Below are 14,220 nucleotides of genomic sequence, written 5' to 3' on the forward strand. Positions count from 1 at the left end.
TATAGATTGTATATGTGTGATCATGCAATAAATATTTCCATATTCATCATATTCTGAAACAAGACATATTGCTTACACTAGAGAGTAATTCATGGAAGAAATAAAAGTAAAGAATGGTATGCTTCAATCAGCATTTGGATTTTATCAGTTCCTTCTATGGTGGTGGATAGCCTTTTTCATCGTGAGTCCCTTGGATTTGTCCCAAATCCTTGCATTGTTGATAATAGTTGTTATTTACAGTTGATCATCATATAGCATTATTGTTACTGTGTATAATATTCTCCTGCTCACTTCACTTCACATCATTTCATATAAGTCTTTCCAGGATTTTTTGTGATGGTCTTATTTGTAATTTCTTATGGCACAACAGTATTCCATTACAATCATATACCATAACTTGTTCAGCCATTCCCCAACTGATGGACATCCATTCTTCTCTATGAATTGGATTTAAGGCAGAGTTACACAAAGTTATCAGCCTCATTCTCTCTTCCAGAGCCTTCCAAGTCCAATAGCAAGACAAAGGTAGGATGACTGGTGATGACCTGAAATGAAGTAGATGACCTTGACTTCTTCACTCCACAGCATCTGCTTTTAGACACCTTCATGGCATTGGAACAAATTGTTCTCATCTGCTCATTCCACCAGGGGAAGTCTTCACACGCTTGAGTTTCTGACAGGTTTGTGGTCCATCAGTTACTCTCAACTTGGTTTATCCCATCTGCCAAGATGATTTACTAGAATGCAACTGCTGATTATGCTACAGCTTCTTGGAGTCACAGGTAAGAGTTGAGTGCCAGGTGGACATCCTGAAAAGGACTTGGTAAACCCTCACTCCAAAGATGCTAGTTCTCCCTGAACATCCATACACCCCATTCAATTCTTGTTGAATGAATGAATGGAATAAGATTGGTTAATGTGGGGACAACCAGTTTTCTGATGTTACTGAAAACTGGGTAGAAGAATTTAGAGATTCTTTGGAATCAAAAAGAAGAAAGATGTCAGATGCCTCTCTTGATCTCCAATTGGTTGTCTAGATACTACGGTTCCTGAATAATCAGAATACCCCAGGGTAATCCTACCTTAGTGATGCTCATGTTTTTAATTATATATAAAAGTAGATTTTAGGGGGCAGCTAAGTGCCTCAGTGGATTGAGAGCCAGGCTTAGAGATGGGAGGTCCTAGATTTAAATCTGGTCTCAAACACTTTCTAGTTGTGTGATCCTGGGCAAGTCATCTAACTCCTCTTCCCTAGTCTTTACTGCTATATTGGCTTAGAATAAATGCACAGTATTGACTCAAAGATGGGAAGTAAGAGTTTAAAAAAATATATTTTAGTCAGTAGTGTTGCCTACATTTGGAAAGTGATATCACTAGTTCTATTCTTTTCCTTCCCTAAAAATGGGAAGGAAGTATGAAAGAAAACACTACCAGGGAATGGGGTTGAGGAATAGACTTGGAGCTGATGATGGTCCATTTTCCAGACTCTCTTAAGATTCAGTTAAGAAGTTAATTTGGTACACCTGCTTTGTGTTTAATCCCTATGTTCAAGCATACTAAGGAGGCAAGAAGAAAATCCAGTCTTTAACCTGAGGAGCTCCTAGTCCAGATGACAGACAAGAGCCACATATTTAAAATAAGAATGGTTCAGGATAGCTAGTTGATTTTTCTATTATTTCTTTCCTGTTAGCATAACATCCCACAAGTATGAGCTCACCGTAAATACTATTAATTAATGAAAGTGAAATCCACCTAGGATGTGACTAGTAGAAGTAGTGGAGAAGGGAAAAGAGAGTACAAGGGAGAAAGGAGGTAGAGAAAGAGAGAGAGAAAGAAAAGAAGAAAAGTGATAGAGTAGAAAGAAAAGAACACTGACCTGGATTCTAGTCTTATACCAATCCAACCTATGGCAGTAAGTTAAATCATTTAGGGTCAGAAGATTTAGAGTTAAAGAGACCTTAACAATCATACAGTTCAATCTCTTAATCTTACAAATGAGAAAACTGAGACCTAGAGTGGTGTCATGCGTCCAAAGTCATGCTATCACTAAATATCAGAAATAGGATTCAAACCTAAGATCTCTGATTACAAATCCATTAATTTTCCCACCCAAAGGACCTAGAAGAAAAATAGTTATGGCACCCTCTCTGCCTGGTTCCTTGATATCCTGCCATGCTTGATTAGAATGATTCACCTCACATTTTTTCTCTGTATCTCACTTTCTTCAACTGTAAAATGAGAAAAATGGACTCAGTCATCTCTGAAGTCCTTTCTACATCAAAAAATCCTATAAATTTTTGCTAGAGCTCTATCTTTTGTTTTTATACCCCCTTTGTTTCTAAGTTCCCTTACTCTTACTTTCCCAGAAGACCATGTCTGTAACAAAGAACAAAGAAAAATAGTTTTAAAGGCCTATAACAAATAATAAAAAAGAAAAAAATATAAAAATGTAGTTAGCAAATTAACCAAAGTTTCAACTGAGTCTTGTAGTATATGTAATATTCCATACTCATAGCTTCCCCATCTCCCTACACCTTTTCAAAGAAGGGAGGAAGTTTCTTTTTTAATCTATTTTAAACTTTTTTTTCTTACTTCTATCACAAATCCTAATGGCTGGGTTATTCCTTCTCTCCAGACAAAGCCTAAAACATGTCCAGAAATGATAAGCACAGTGTGTGTATCCATGCCACACTCTCTCTTCCATTCTTCTCTTCTCATTGAAATGCACTGAAGCTCACTTAAGGAGCTCATCTTTCCCACATCTCTCTTCCATAGTGTTTCATGGAAATTTACCCAAGTGGGTGTTTAGGGCAGCAGACATCCTTTTGTGTTTTCTTTTTCGATGATGCCAGGAGGGAAGACCAAGAAAAAGTGTGTGGGTGGCTGATGAACACTTCTGTGGGTCACAGGACCTTTTGAACATACTGGTAAGGTCCATCCCATCCATCATAAGCAAAGCTTACAGCACTAAAGGGAATAAGTTTCTTTCTTTTTTTTTTAAGTTGTGATGTACAATGTCACTGTGGTATTCTTTTTTTTTAAGTCTGTGATCAACCTTAGTATCATATTAACCTCAATCCTAGGCAAAATTGTGAATCAGTAAAGAGAGTTTTCTGAGCCCCTTTCTCCTTTCAACATCTCTCCGGTCCCCACAAGCATTATATTCTACCCAGGCTGTGCTCTGGATGTCCTGTTGTATTCTGTCATCTCACATTGTTCCCCATTGTACACTTTTCCCCTCCCTTTCTCTCTCTTCCATGTGACAAAAACATGCTAATAATAACAGTTAGCATTTTTAGAGTCTATTTTGTGCCAGGCATTGTGCTAAGTGTTTGGCAAATGTTTACATGGGCAAATGTCATCAAATCGGATCCTCATGATAACCCCCAAGAGGTACATGTTATTATTATTTTTATTTTATAGTTGAGGAAACTGAAGCAAACAGAGATTAAATGAATTACCCAAGATCACATAGTAAGTATCTGAGTATTGATTTGTACTGAAACTTATCCTACATTTCATTCCCATTAGCTCAATTACAAAATGGACATCACTATACCTATCTGAGGCAGTTAGGTGATATAGTAGATAAAAGCCAGGAGTCGGGAAAACCTGAGTTCAGATCTGACCTTAGTCACCAGCTGAGTAGCCCAGGGCAAGGCCCTTAAACTCAGTTTGCCACAGTTTCCTCAAATGTAAAATGGAGCTAATAATACCTGCCAAGGTTGTTAGGAAGACCAAGTGAGATAGTATTTGTAAAGCATTTAGCACAGTTTCTGGCATGTAGTTGGTGCTTAATAAATGTTAAATTCCTCTCCTACCCAACAGAACTTCTGTGAGGAAAGTACTTTGTTGATCTTATGATACTGAATTGATCCACAAGTATTTATTAAATATTTACTATGTACTAGATACAGTAGGCAATGAGGGAAAAAAAATAAAGGGACAACCCTGATTCATAAAGTACATATAAAATATGGGATATATGGGGGAGGATGAGTGGTTGGTGTCCAGGATTAATAAGAAAACGTGAAGCCTTATGCCACAAGATTCCAAGAACGAGTTACAGATGATGCTAAGGTCACTAAAAACAAGAACCACGATGAATGGGCTGCAGCTTATTAACAATGAAGAACAGCATTCCAGAAGTGGCATTGAAGATATCAAAGAGAAACATAAACAGAGAAGAAGGTAAGCTTGTCATTTGAGAGAAGGGATAATAGATGGATGTCCCATGTGCTCCACTGGTACCCACACAATGTCAGAACATCTAAAGGGAGACCCCAAGCAATATTGAGCAGACCCCCTATGGAGGATTCCTGGGAGGTCATAGATAAGATTCCCAGAGTATGAAAGAGTTATAATCAGCATCTTTGAAAAGAGTATTTGTATCAATGAGAGCCAATGGAGTATTAAAGAAACTGTCTTAAAGTGGGCAATGGCAAGCTTGTGGAAAATATATTTTAGGGGCAGAAAGGGCCTTTTAGTAGTCTTCAAATCATATAGATCAGTCATGTATTTTGCCTTGGTATAAGACCAACTCCAAACTTTCTCCAAGACTTCCTTTCCCTCTCCTTCTCTCTCATCACAATGCTCCACAATGTTCAGAATGAACACCTAAATGGTGTTTGCCATGAAGATAATTAATTGCAACATCTGTGCCAGTCACTGTTTCAGAAAATGAAGTATTGAAATTCTATTAAGAACTCAACAAGATCCTCTAAATTAAGTGAATATAAATCTTGAACCTTGTCGACGTCAATGCAAGGATGGGAAAGAAAATGAAAAGGGTTTCGGAAACATGGGTAAGAATCAGTATATAAAAGTAAAATGTTCTCTAGCAACAATAATAATAATAATTAACATTTACATAGTACTTACTATTGCCAGCCATGTGCTTTACAATTATTATATCATTTGATATTCACAACAATAATGGGGAGTAAGTGCAGTTATTTTCCACATTTTACAGACGAGGAAGTTGAGGCAGGCAGAAATGAAATGACTTGCCTACAGTCACCTGGCTGCCCCTAATAAGAGTATAATGTAAAAAGCAACAAAAGAATAGATGGAGCCAAGATAGGCAGAGATTAGATGGCAGAGTAGAGCCAAGACCCCCCAAATTACCATTCGAACAACTCTAAAATAATGCCACAAATAGAATTCTGGAGTGACAAAAAAAAAGGCTGGATGAAACAATTATGTTGCCCCAGACAATTTTAGACATTGATGGGAAAGCTCTGTCTCAGGTGGTGGTGGGCCCTGGGAGAGTAGCATTTTCTGTGCTTTGAGGGTGGCTGCATTTACTGCAGTAGAAACTTTGGGAGCTCTTAGCCCACAGATGGTAAGTGGGTTGGATGACTGGTCATAAAAAGATTTCAGGGGACCCTTTGCTGGTGCTGAGTTTAGGACCCTGATGCATTGCCCATTTGCAATTCCATGTCACAGTTCTAGGGCCAAAAATGCAGTAAAGGAGAGAAGAAGCCCTGGTTAGTTGCAGGAACAGGAGCCCTTGTCAGGGTTCTAGGGAGAAGAGAATTCATTGTGGTTGTTCACAGCAGAGAAGGGATCCTGGTTGCAATTCCAAGACAGAGGAGAGTACTAGCAGAGTCTGCAGGAGAGCAGGGAACCTAGTTATAGTTCCAGGGCCTAGAGAAGTGTTCATAGTAGTGGCTAAGGAGGAACAGAGGAAAATTGATTTTAATACAATATCATTTGATTAATTTGATTAATATTAGGATATTAATCTATAACACCACCTTTTGTTTCCAAACCTCCCCCAGTCTCTAGCCTAGCTCAGAAAGAACTTTCCCTGATAATTCTAGAAATGATTGCATTCCTTGACCTAAGCATATTCTAAATTGAGAATGGGTCCTTCCTGGATTGGGAATTTGAGTTTTGCTGTCTCATAAACAGAATTGACCTAAACCAGATACTTCTCTAGGCTTGTATCTTTGGACGCTCCTGTGGAAAGCTAATATTAATTTGTACCCTTTTTAAGTCCCCCAAACAACCTTTTGATTTTAAAGCTAAAATAGGTTTCATTTTCGAGCTGAAGCTTGAACTGTATCTCCCCAAAGGCTGAGGCCATGGTTGGAGCCCTTTACATCTTTTGTCTTTGATAACGATGGGCAGGATGGAGATGAGTTTTTTGTTTTACCTGTAAACAAGAATTCTTTTAGGTAATAAAGTCAGTCAGCTGGCCACCATGCTGGGAAACACCATAGCAAGTAGTGAAAAGCACAAGCATGCTGCACAGTCATTCTAGTCACATGCTTATTCCTAGCTGGTAGTTTTTTTTTAGTTTATTTGGGAGGAATGCTGGTGGTTTTAGGTTATATTGCTGCCATGGCTATGGAAGAATACCCTGAAACTTGAATGGGGAATAGTGTAGCTTTTAGTACCTCTTCTCCTGCCTCTTCTCTTTATTGAAGTTTGAGTCCTCCAATTAGAGAGGCCTCATAAATAAACATCACAAAGAGCAGAAATTGTCAGAGGTGTCAGGAAGTTGTCTCTTTTGCCTGGAACCAGGAACAAAAAAAGGTGCATGGTCCAGCTCTAGCCTGACATGCATCTTATGCTTCTCTCTCTCTCTCTCTCTCTCTCTCTCTCTCTCTCTCTCTCTCTCTCTCTCTCTCTCTCTCTCTCTCTCTCCAGCTTTTCTTTTTTTGCTATTTTTTTGCTAATTGATATAATTATAAAATTAAAATGCAATCTTCAGAGATTTTAATTGTAACCACCCCACTCCCATTAAAGTGTAAGGCAACATGACTTATGGAGGTGAAGCTTAATTAGAATGAGATGAATCTTTGTGTCTAGATCACCAAAGGCTATTAAAATCTCATAGCCAGGCTGTGATCCTCATATGACTCCCTCCACCACCATAAAGTAATATAGGAGGGACCAAGAATTATGAAACTCACCTTCTCATCAGGTATCTTTCTACCAATTAGAGCTATCTTATGTTGTTTAGAGGAGGTGTCAGAGCTGTCAGAATAATGAGCTCCCAGAAAGATAGCAACTATATTTAAGATAGACAAAGATGGCGTCTGATTACCAAAAGAATCTTTGACAATTAATTTATTGATTATTGCTAGTCTAGTAATATTGATTTTTGAAACTTGGAATTCCAACTCTGAGGATATCATTCTTCATAATAAGGTTACTTTCTGGGTAAAGACTAGAGCATAAGCCAGGAGACCATTGACAATATTTCTTCTTAGATCATAACACATCATAAACACTGAAAATCTACAGACCCTCCCCCAGAGCTAATTCTGAAAATAGAAGTAAGAAAAGCCTGAGGGAAGAATATTATTACAAAAAGGAGAGGAAGAAAGTGCTAACAGGTAATACTTAAACCGTACTCTCAGTGGAATCAATTCTGAAAGGGAAAGCATCTAGATCCATTTGGGGTATCAAATTCTATCTTACCCTACAGGGAAGTTGAGAGAGAAAAACCAAGAAGGAAAGTTGGATGGGAAGTACAAAAAGGGAGGGGAAGGGGGAGAGGGAATTAAATATACCCTAAAGGAAAATAAGAGGGTAATAAGAAGGGAAGGGTGGGAAGGGAAGTAAAATAAGGGTGGGGATTTGAGGAACTGATTAAAAGCAAACACTGGTGTAGAAGAATATAGTGAAAGAAGAAAATCCAGGAGTTGGAAAAGAAATCAAAGTGATGGGGAATACACAGGTGGTAATCACAACTCTGAATGTGAATGGGATGAACTTACCCATAAAATGGAAGTAAATAATAGAGTGGTTTAGAAACCAAAATCCTAATATATGTTGTCTGCAAGAAACACACATGTAGCAGGTAGAAACACTCAGGGTAAAGGTCAGAGACTAGAGCAAAATATATTAATCTATTAAGTATCAACTGAGAAAAAGAAGGCAAGAGTAGTAATCATGATATCTGACAAAGTCAAAGTAAAAATAGATCTGATTAAAAGAGATAGGGAAGGTAATTACATCCTGATAAAAGGCAGTATAGACAATGAGGAAATAGCAGTACTCAACATGTATGCACTAAATGGTATAGCACCAAAATTTTTAAAGGAGAAACTATTGGAGCTTAAGGAGGAAATAGATAGTAAAACTATACTAGTGGGAGACCTGAACCTTCCTTTTTCAGATTTAGATAAATCAAACCAAAAAATAATAAATAAGAAAGACTTAAGAGATGTGAAAGAAATCTTGGAAAAAATTAGAGTTAATAGACATATGGAGAAAAATAAATAGGGACAAAAAGGCATACACCTTCTTTTCAGCAGCACATGGTACATCCACAAAGATTGACCATGTACTAGGGCATAAAAACATGGCAAACAAATAGTAGAAGAATCCAATTTTAATATAAATTTAAAAGTCACAATGTAGACTGGAAAAATAAGTGACAACAAAAAAAATCTGATCATAGAAAATTATTACACTGAGAGGAAAGATCTAGACAGGAACTCAGAAGATAAAAAAGTCAAAACAACATTAAAAACCTTAAAGTAAACTGTAAATTTGTTTCAGGCCCAAAAAGAATTCCTAGGAGAGGTCAAAAAGGAAGACTTTTATCATTATTAGATCAGTTAGAAAGAGTATACATAGACAGAGAGCACAAGTATGAAATAACTATGAAAGGATGATTTAAAAAAAATTAAACAGGGATGAAAAAGAGGGATGAACAAGAAGGAAAGGTTAGGTAGAGGAAAAACAGAGAAAATTATTTCTCACAAAAGAGTCAAGAAAGGAAGAGCTTTTATAATGAAATGAAAGGTGGAGAAGGGGGAGAATGGTGGAAGGTAACACTTAAACCTTATTCTCATCAGGTTTAGCTCAAAGAAGAAATAATGTCCACATTCAGTTGGATATAGAAATCTATCTTTCCCTATATAAGTAGGAGGGGAAGGGAATAAGAGAAGAGGAAGGTAGATTAAGGGATATAATGATCAGAACCAAAACAGATTTTTGAGGAGGGTCATGGTAAAAAGAGATAAAGAACTATAAATGCAAAAAATGGAATAGAGGGAAATATACAGTTAATAATGATAATTGTGAATGTGAATAGAATAAACTAATTTACAAAATGGAAGCAGGTAGAAGAATGGATTAAAAATGGAATCTAAACAATATGTTATTTATAAGGAACACATTTGAAACAGAATAACAATAAGTGGTTGGAGCAGAATATATTATGATTTGGCTAAGGTTTAAAAAAAAGCCAAGATTAGCAATCATGATCTCAGGCAAAGCAAAAGTAAAAATAGATCTAAAAAAAGAGATACACAGGGAAATGACATTTTGCTAAAAGGTGCCATATACAATTAAATAATATCAATACTAAGCATATATGCACCAAATGGTATAGTATCCAAATTCCTAAAGGAAAAGTTAAATAAATTATAGGAAGAAATAGACAGTAAAACTATATTAGTGTGGGACCTCAATTTTCTAGTCTCAAAACCAGATAAATCTAAGCATAAAATAAATAGACATAAATTAAGGAGATTAATGGGATTTTATAAAAATTAAATAATGCTAGACCTTTGGAGAAATCTGAATGGTAATTATGAGGAGTATACTCTTTTTCCATGTACCTCAGAAGGTACATGGTACCTACTGAAAAACTGACTGTATTAGGGCATTAGAAACCTTACAATCAAATGCAGAAAACAGAAATATTAAATGTATCTTTTTCAGATCACAATACAATAAAATTATATTCAATAGTTTCCAATTAATTTTTAATCTGTCAACTAAATTATCTAATCCTAAAGAAGTAATGGATCAATGAAGAAAATGTTTTTTAAATTTTTTAGTCATTTAGAAAATAAAAACAATCAATAATTTCATTAAAGAAAATAACAGTGAGGCATCATAGCAAAATTTATGGGGTTAGGCCAAAGCAGTACTTAGAGGAAAATTCATATCTCTAAACACTTACATTTTATATCTCAAACACTTACATCAATAAAATAAAGAACAGATCAACTAATTGGGCATACAACTAAAGCAATATAAGAAAAAAGAACACATTTTAAATCCCCAGTTTACACCAAATTGGAAATCCTGAAAATCAAAGGAGCAATGAACAAAATGGAAATAAGGAAATCTTTAAACAAATAAAACCAGGAGTGGGTTTTATGAAAAAAATAAAATAAAATAAGCCACTGGTTAATTTGATTAAAAAAAAAGAAAGAAAAGAACACCAAATTATTTGTATCAAAAAGGAAAAGGGTGAATTCACTACTAATGAAAATGAAATTATAACAATTATTAGGAGCTATTTTGCTTAATTTTATGTCAATAAATATGACAATCAAAGTAAAATGGATGAATATTTACAAAAATACGAATTTCCAAGATTAGCTGAAGAAGAAAGTAATGCAAATAACACTATCTTAGAATAAAAAATTAAACAAGTCATAAATGAGCTCCCTAAGAAAAAATTCTCAGGACTAGATGGATTCACAAGTGAATTCTGCCACACATTTGAAGTATAATTAATTCCAATACTATATAAACTATTTGGAGAAATAGGCAAAGAAGGAATCCTATCAAATTCCTTTTACAACACAAATATGGTACTTCCTACATTAGGAGGAGGAAAAGCAGAGAAGCATACTAGAGACCAATTTCCCTAATTAGTATTGATGCAAACATTTAAAATAAAAATACTACTAAGGAGATTATAGAAATATATCATAAGGATCACATACCATGACCAGGTAAGATTTATATCTTACCAAGAATGCAAGGCTGGTTCAATATTAGAAAGCCTATTAGCATAACTGAAACATATCAATAACAAAACAAACATAAATCATATGATTTTCTCAATAGATACCCAAAAAAAGGTCTTGGCAAAATACTCATTCCTAGTAAAAACACTAGGAAGTGTGGGAATATATGGAGCTTTCCTTAAAATAAGTAGTATCTATCTAAAACCATCAACAAGCTTTATCTGTAATAGAGATATGCTAACAAGCCTTTCCAATAAATTCAGAGGTGAAGCTAGATGTCCATTATCACCACTAATTTTCAATATTGTTCTAAAAATGCTAGCAATAGAAATAAGTGAAGAAAAAGAAAATGAAGGAATTAGAATAGGCAATGAAGATACAAAGCTATCATTTTTGCAGATCGTATTATGGTATACTTAGAGAATCCTACAAAATCAACTAAGAAAGATGGTTGAAATGACTAACCAACAAAGTTACAGGATATAACATAAATTCATGCAAATCACAAACATTTCTATATATTTTACAACAAAGGCCAGCAACAAGAGATAGAGAAATTCCATTTAAAATAACTGCAGATAAAATACTTGTGAGTCTATCTGCCAAGACAAACCCAGGAACAATATGAACACAACTATGAAATACTTTTTACACAGATAAAGTCAGATCTAAACAACTGGAAAAATATTAACTTCTCATGAGTAGGTTGAGCTAATATAATAAAAATGACAATTCTAACTAAATTAATTTATTTAGTGCCACACCCATCAAATTGCAAAAAAAAAATTTATAGAGCTAGAAAAAATAACAAAATTTATCTTGAAGAACAAAACATCAAAAATATTAAGGGAATCAAGGAAAAAAATAATATGGGGGCAACAGTGGATAGGGTTAGAGATGACAAATGCCAGGTTCAAATCTGATCTCAGATACTTAGTAGCTGTGTGACCCTAGACAAGTCACTTAAGTCCAATGTTCTATTCTTTAGTATTCTCTGCCTTGGAACTGATACTTAGTATCAATTCTAAGATAGAAGGTAAAGGTTTAAAAATTTTTAAAGAAAGAAAGAAAATGTAAAGGAAGGTGGTTTAGTAGTACCAAATCTTAAACCATATTACAAAGAAGTAATCATCAAAACTATCTGGTACTGGCTAAGATATAGTGGTAGATCCATGGTATAGAATAGGTATCCAATACACAATAAAAAATGACCATAGTAACCTAATGTTTGACAAATCCCCAAATCCAACATTTTGGGACAAGAAATCATTGACAAAAATTGCTGGAAAAATTAGAAAACGTTTTGGCAGAAACTAGGTATAGACTAACATTCATATCCTATACTAAGATACAATCAAAATGGATACATGATTTAGACCAAAGGGATGATATAATAAGCAAATTAGGGGAGCATGGAATGTTTTACCTGTCCAGTTAGTGGATAAGGGAAGAATTTATGACTAAAGAAGAGATGGAGAGAATTATGGGATGTAAAATGGATAATTTCGATCATATCAAATTAGAATTTTCAAACAAAACAATGCAGCCAAGATTAGAAGGGAAGCAGGAATCTGGGTGTGTGGGTAGGAGGATTAATAGCAAGTTTCACTAATAAAGCCCTCATTTCTCAAATCTATAGAGAACTGAGTCAAATTTATAAGAATTGGTCATTAAGAGTCATTAAGAAATGGTCAAAAGACATTGTTTTCAGAAGAAATCAAAGCTATCTATAGTCATGAAAAAATGCTTTGTCATTATTGATTAGAGAAATGCAAATTTAAAAAACTCTGAGATATTACCTCACAGCTATCAGATTAGCTAACATGACAGAAAAGGAGAGTGACAAATATTGGAAAGGATATGGAAAAATAGGGACAGTAATGCATTGTTAATAGAGTTCCAGAATGTGCAGAGAGGACTAGTACCTCTGATGTGAAGGTTTGCTCAGCATTTTTTAGGGCTGTTCATCCACCTTTGGTGTCTACCTTTCACCCAATTCTCACCTGTAGCTCAAAAAGCTGTAGCATTCAAAGCAATCATATTCCAGTAAACCATCAGGGCTAATGGACTAAACTAGGTTGGAGATAATCAGTGGGCTACAAGCCCATCAATGAGTTAGAGGGATGTCTACCTTAAACAGGTAAAGACTTCCCACATGAATCACTTCATGATATTGCTGGTCCTCTTCCAAACAAACAATAATCAACAAATTTACTATCCTATTCAAATAGCAAGAATACAAAACCTCTCATTGAAGTAGTGTTCAAAAGGGCACCAAACAAGTACTCCCTATCTGCATGTACTGAACTATGCCTGATCAATTTACCTGCCAATCTCTGACTATTTTTTTTTTAGCCAAAAGAGCATTGTTTTTCTTTACATTATTATGATATTGTCTTTTTTTTTTTTGGCATCTGCTTATTTCATTAAACCATTTCATACAAGTCTTACTAAATTTCTCTGAATTCCTCATATTTGTCACTTCTTCCTCAGCAAAGTATTCCAATGTATTAATATATCACAATATTCTGGGAATATATGTTTGTAAAGATTAAAATTAATATCTGATACTCCAAGTATTATTTAATACTATTTATTAAAATCAACTTAGAACAAAGGGAAAGTAATGCCAGATAAAGCTGAGCCACCTCCCTTCTCCATGCTGATCTAAACCAGAGAGAGCTCACTTGGTTCCAACCGAAACTAAAATCTCAATCAACATCATGATGCACAAAGAGGAAAAGGAAAAGGAGATTGTGGGAAATGTAGTCTCTAGGGTTCAAGATTTTAAGTTAATAAATGTTCCCAATTTTTTTATTTTTTATGACCACAAATAATACTGTTATAAATATTTTTGTATGTGTAAGATGTTTCCTTCTGTCTTTGACTTCCTTTGGACAAGTGCCTTTTAATTAGTTCTCTGCGTCAAAGGGTATGAATGGCTTAGTTACGTTTCTATCATTATTATAAATTGCTTTTACAGCACATTTATACTCATTCATAATTCAACTAATGGGGTATTTTTGTTCTTGTCTTCTGCAAGTCCCACAAATATAGACTATTTCTGTATTTTATCATCCTAACCAGTTTACTCCAATGGTGTAACTTAATTTGCCTACCTTTTAATTCCTGTGAATGGGATGTGCTCTTGAAAGCCTAGGACTTAATCTTAGAAAAGAGACAAATAAGGAGGTGATACACTCCCAGATATAATTTCAAGTCAGTTTGTCTCTTTTGGAAGCCAAAACAAATTCTTTAAGTGGATTGGGAAAGAAGCAACAGGGGCAGTAATGTGACTCAGTGAATTGAGAGCCTGGGCCAGAGAGGGAGGTCATGGCTTCAAATCTAGCCACAGGCACAGCCTAGCTGTGTGACCCTGGGCAAGTCACTTAACCTCCATTACCTAACCCTTATCACTCTTTTGCTTTGGAACCAATACACAGTATTGATTCCAAGACAGAAGGTAAGGATTAAAAAAAAGAAGAAG

The 14,220-nt window shown here is 35.2% G+C and overlaps 1 long non-coding RNA gene across 1 annotated transcript in view; it reads left to right on the forward strand.

Annotated features, from left to right (window-relative positions):
• The window catches only part of LOC130456531 (uncharacterized), a 31,325-nt gene that overhangs the window by 6,853 nt on the left and 10,252 nt on the right, over positions 1–14,220 (forward strand). Inside the window, exon 2 of the long non-coding RNA XR_008915541.1 lies at positions 497–782. This is a non-coding gene — a long non-coding RNA (uncharacterized LOC130456531). The remainder of the gene's footprint in view (positions 1–496; positions 783–14,220) is intronic.

The sequence above is a fragment of the Monodelphis domestica genome, chromosome 1 (assembly GCF_027887165.1).
Source record: "Monodelphis domestica isolate mMonDom1 chromosome 1, mMonDom1.pri, whole genome shotgun sequence".
Classification (NCBI taxonomy): Eukaryota; Metazoa; Chordata; class Mammalia; order Didelphimorphia; family Didelphidae; genus Monodelphis; species Monodelphis domestica.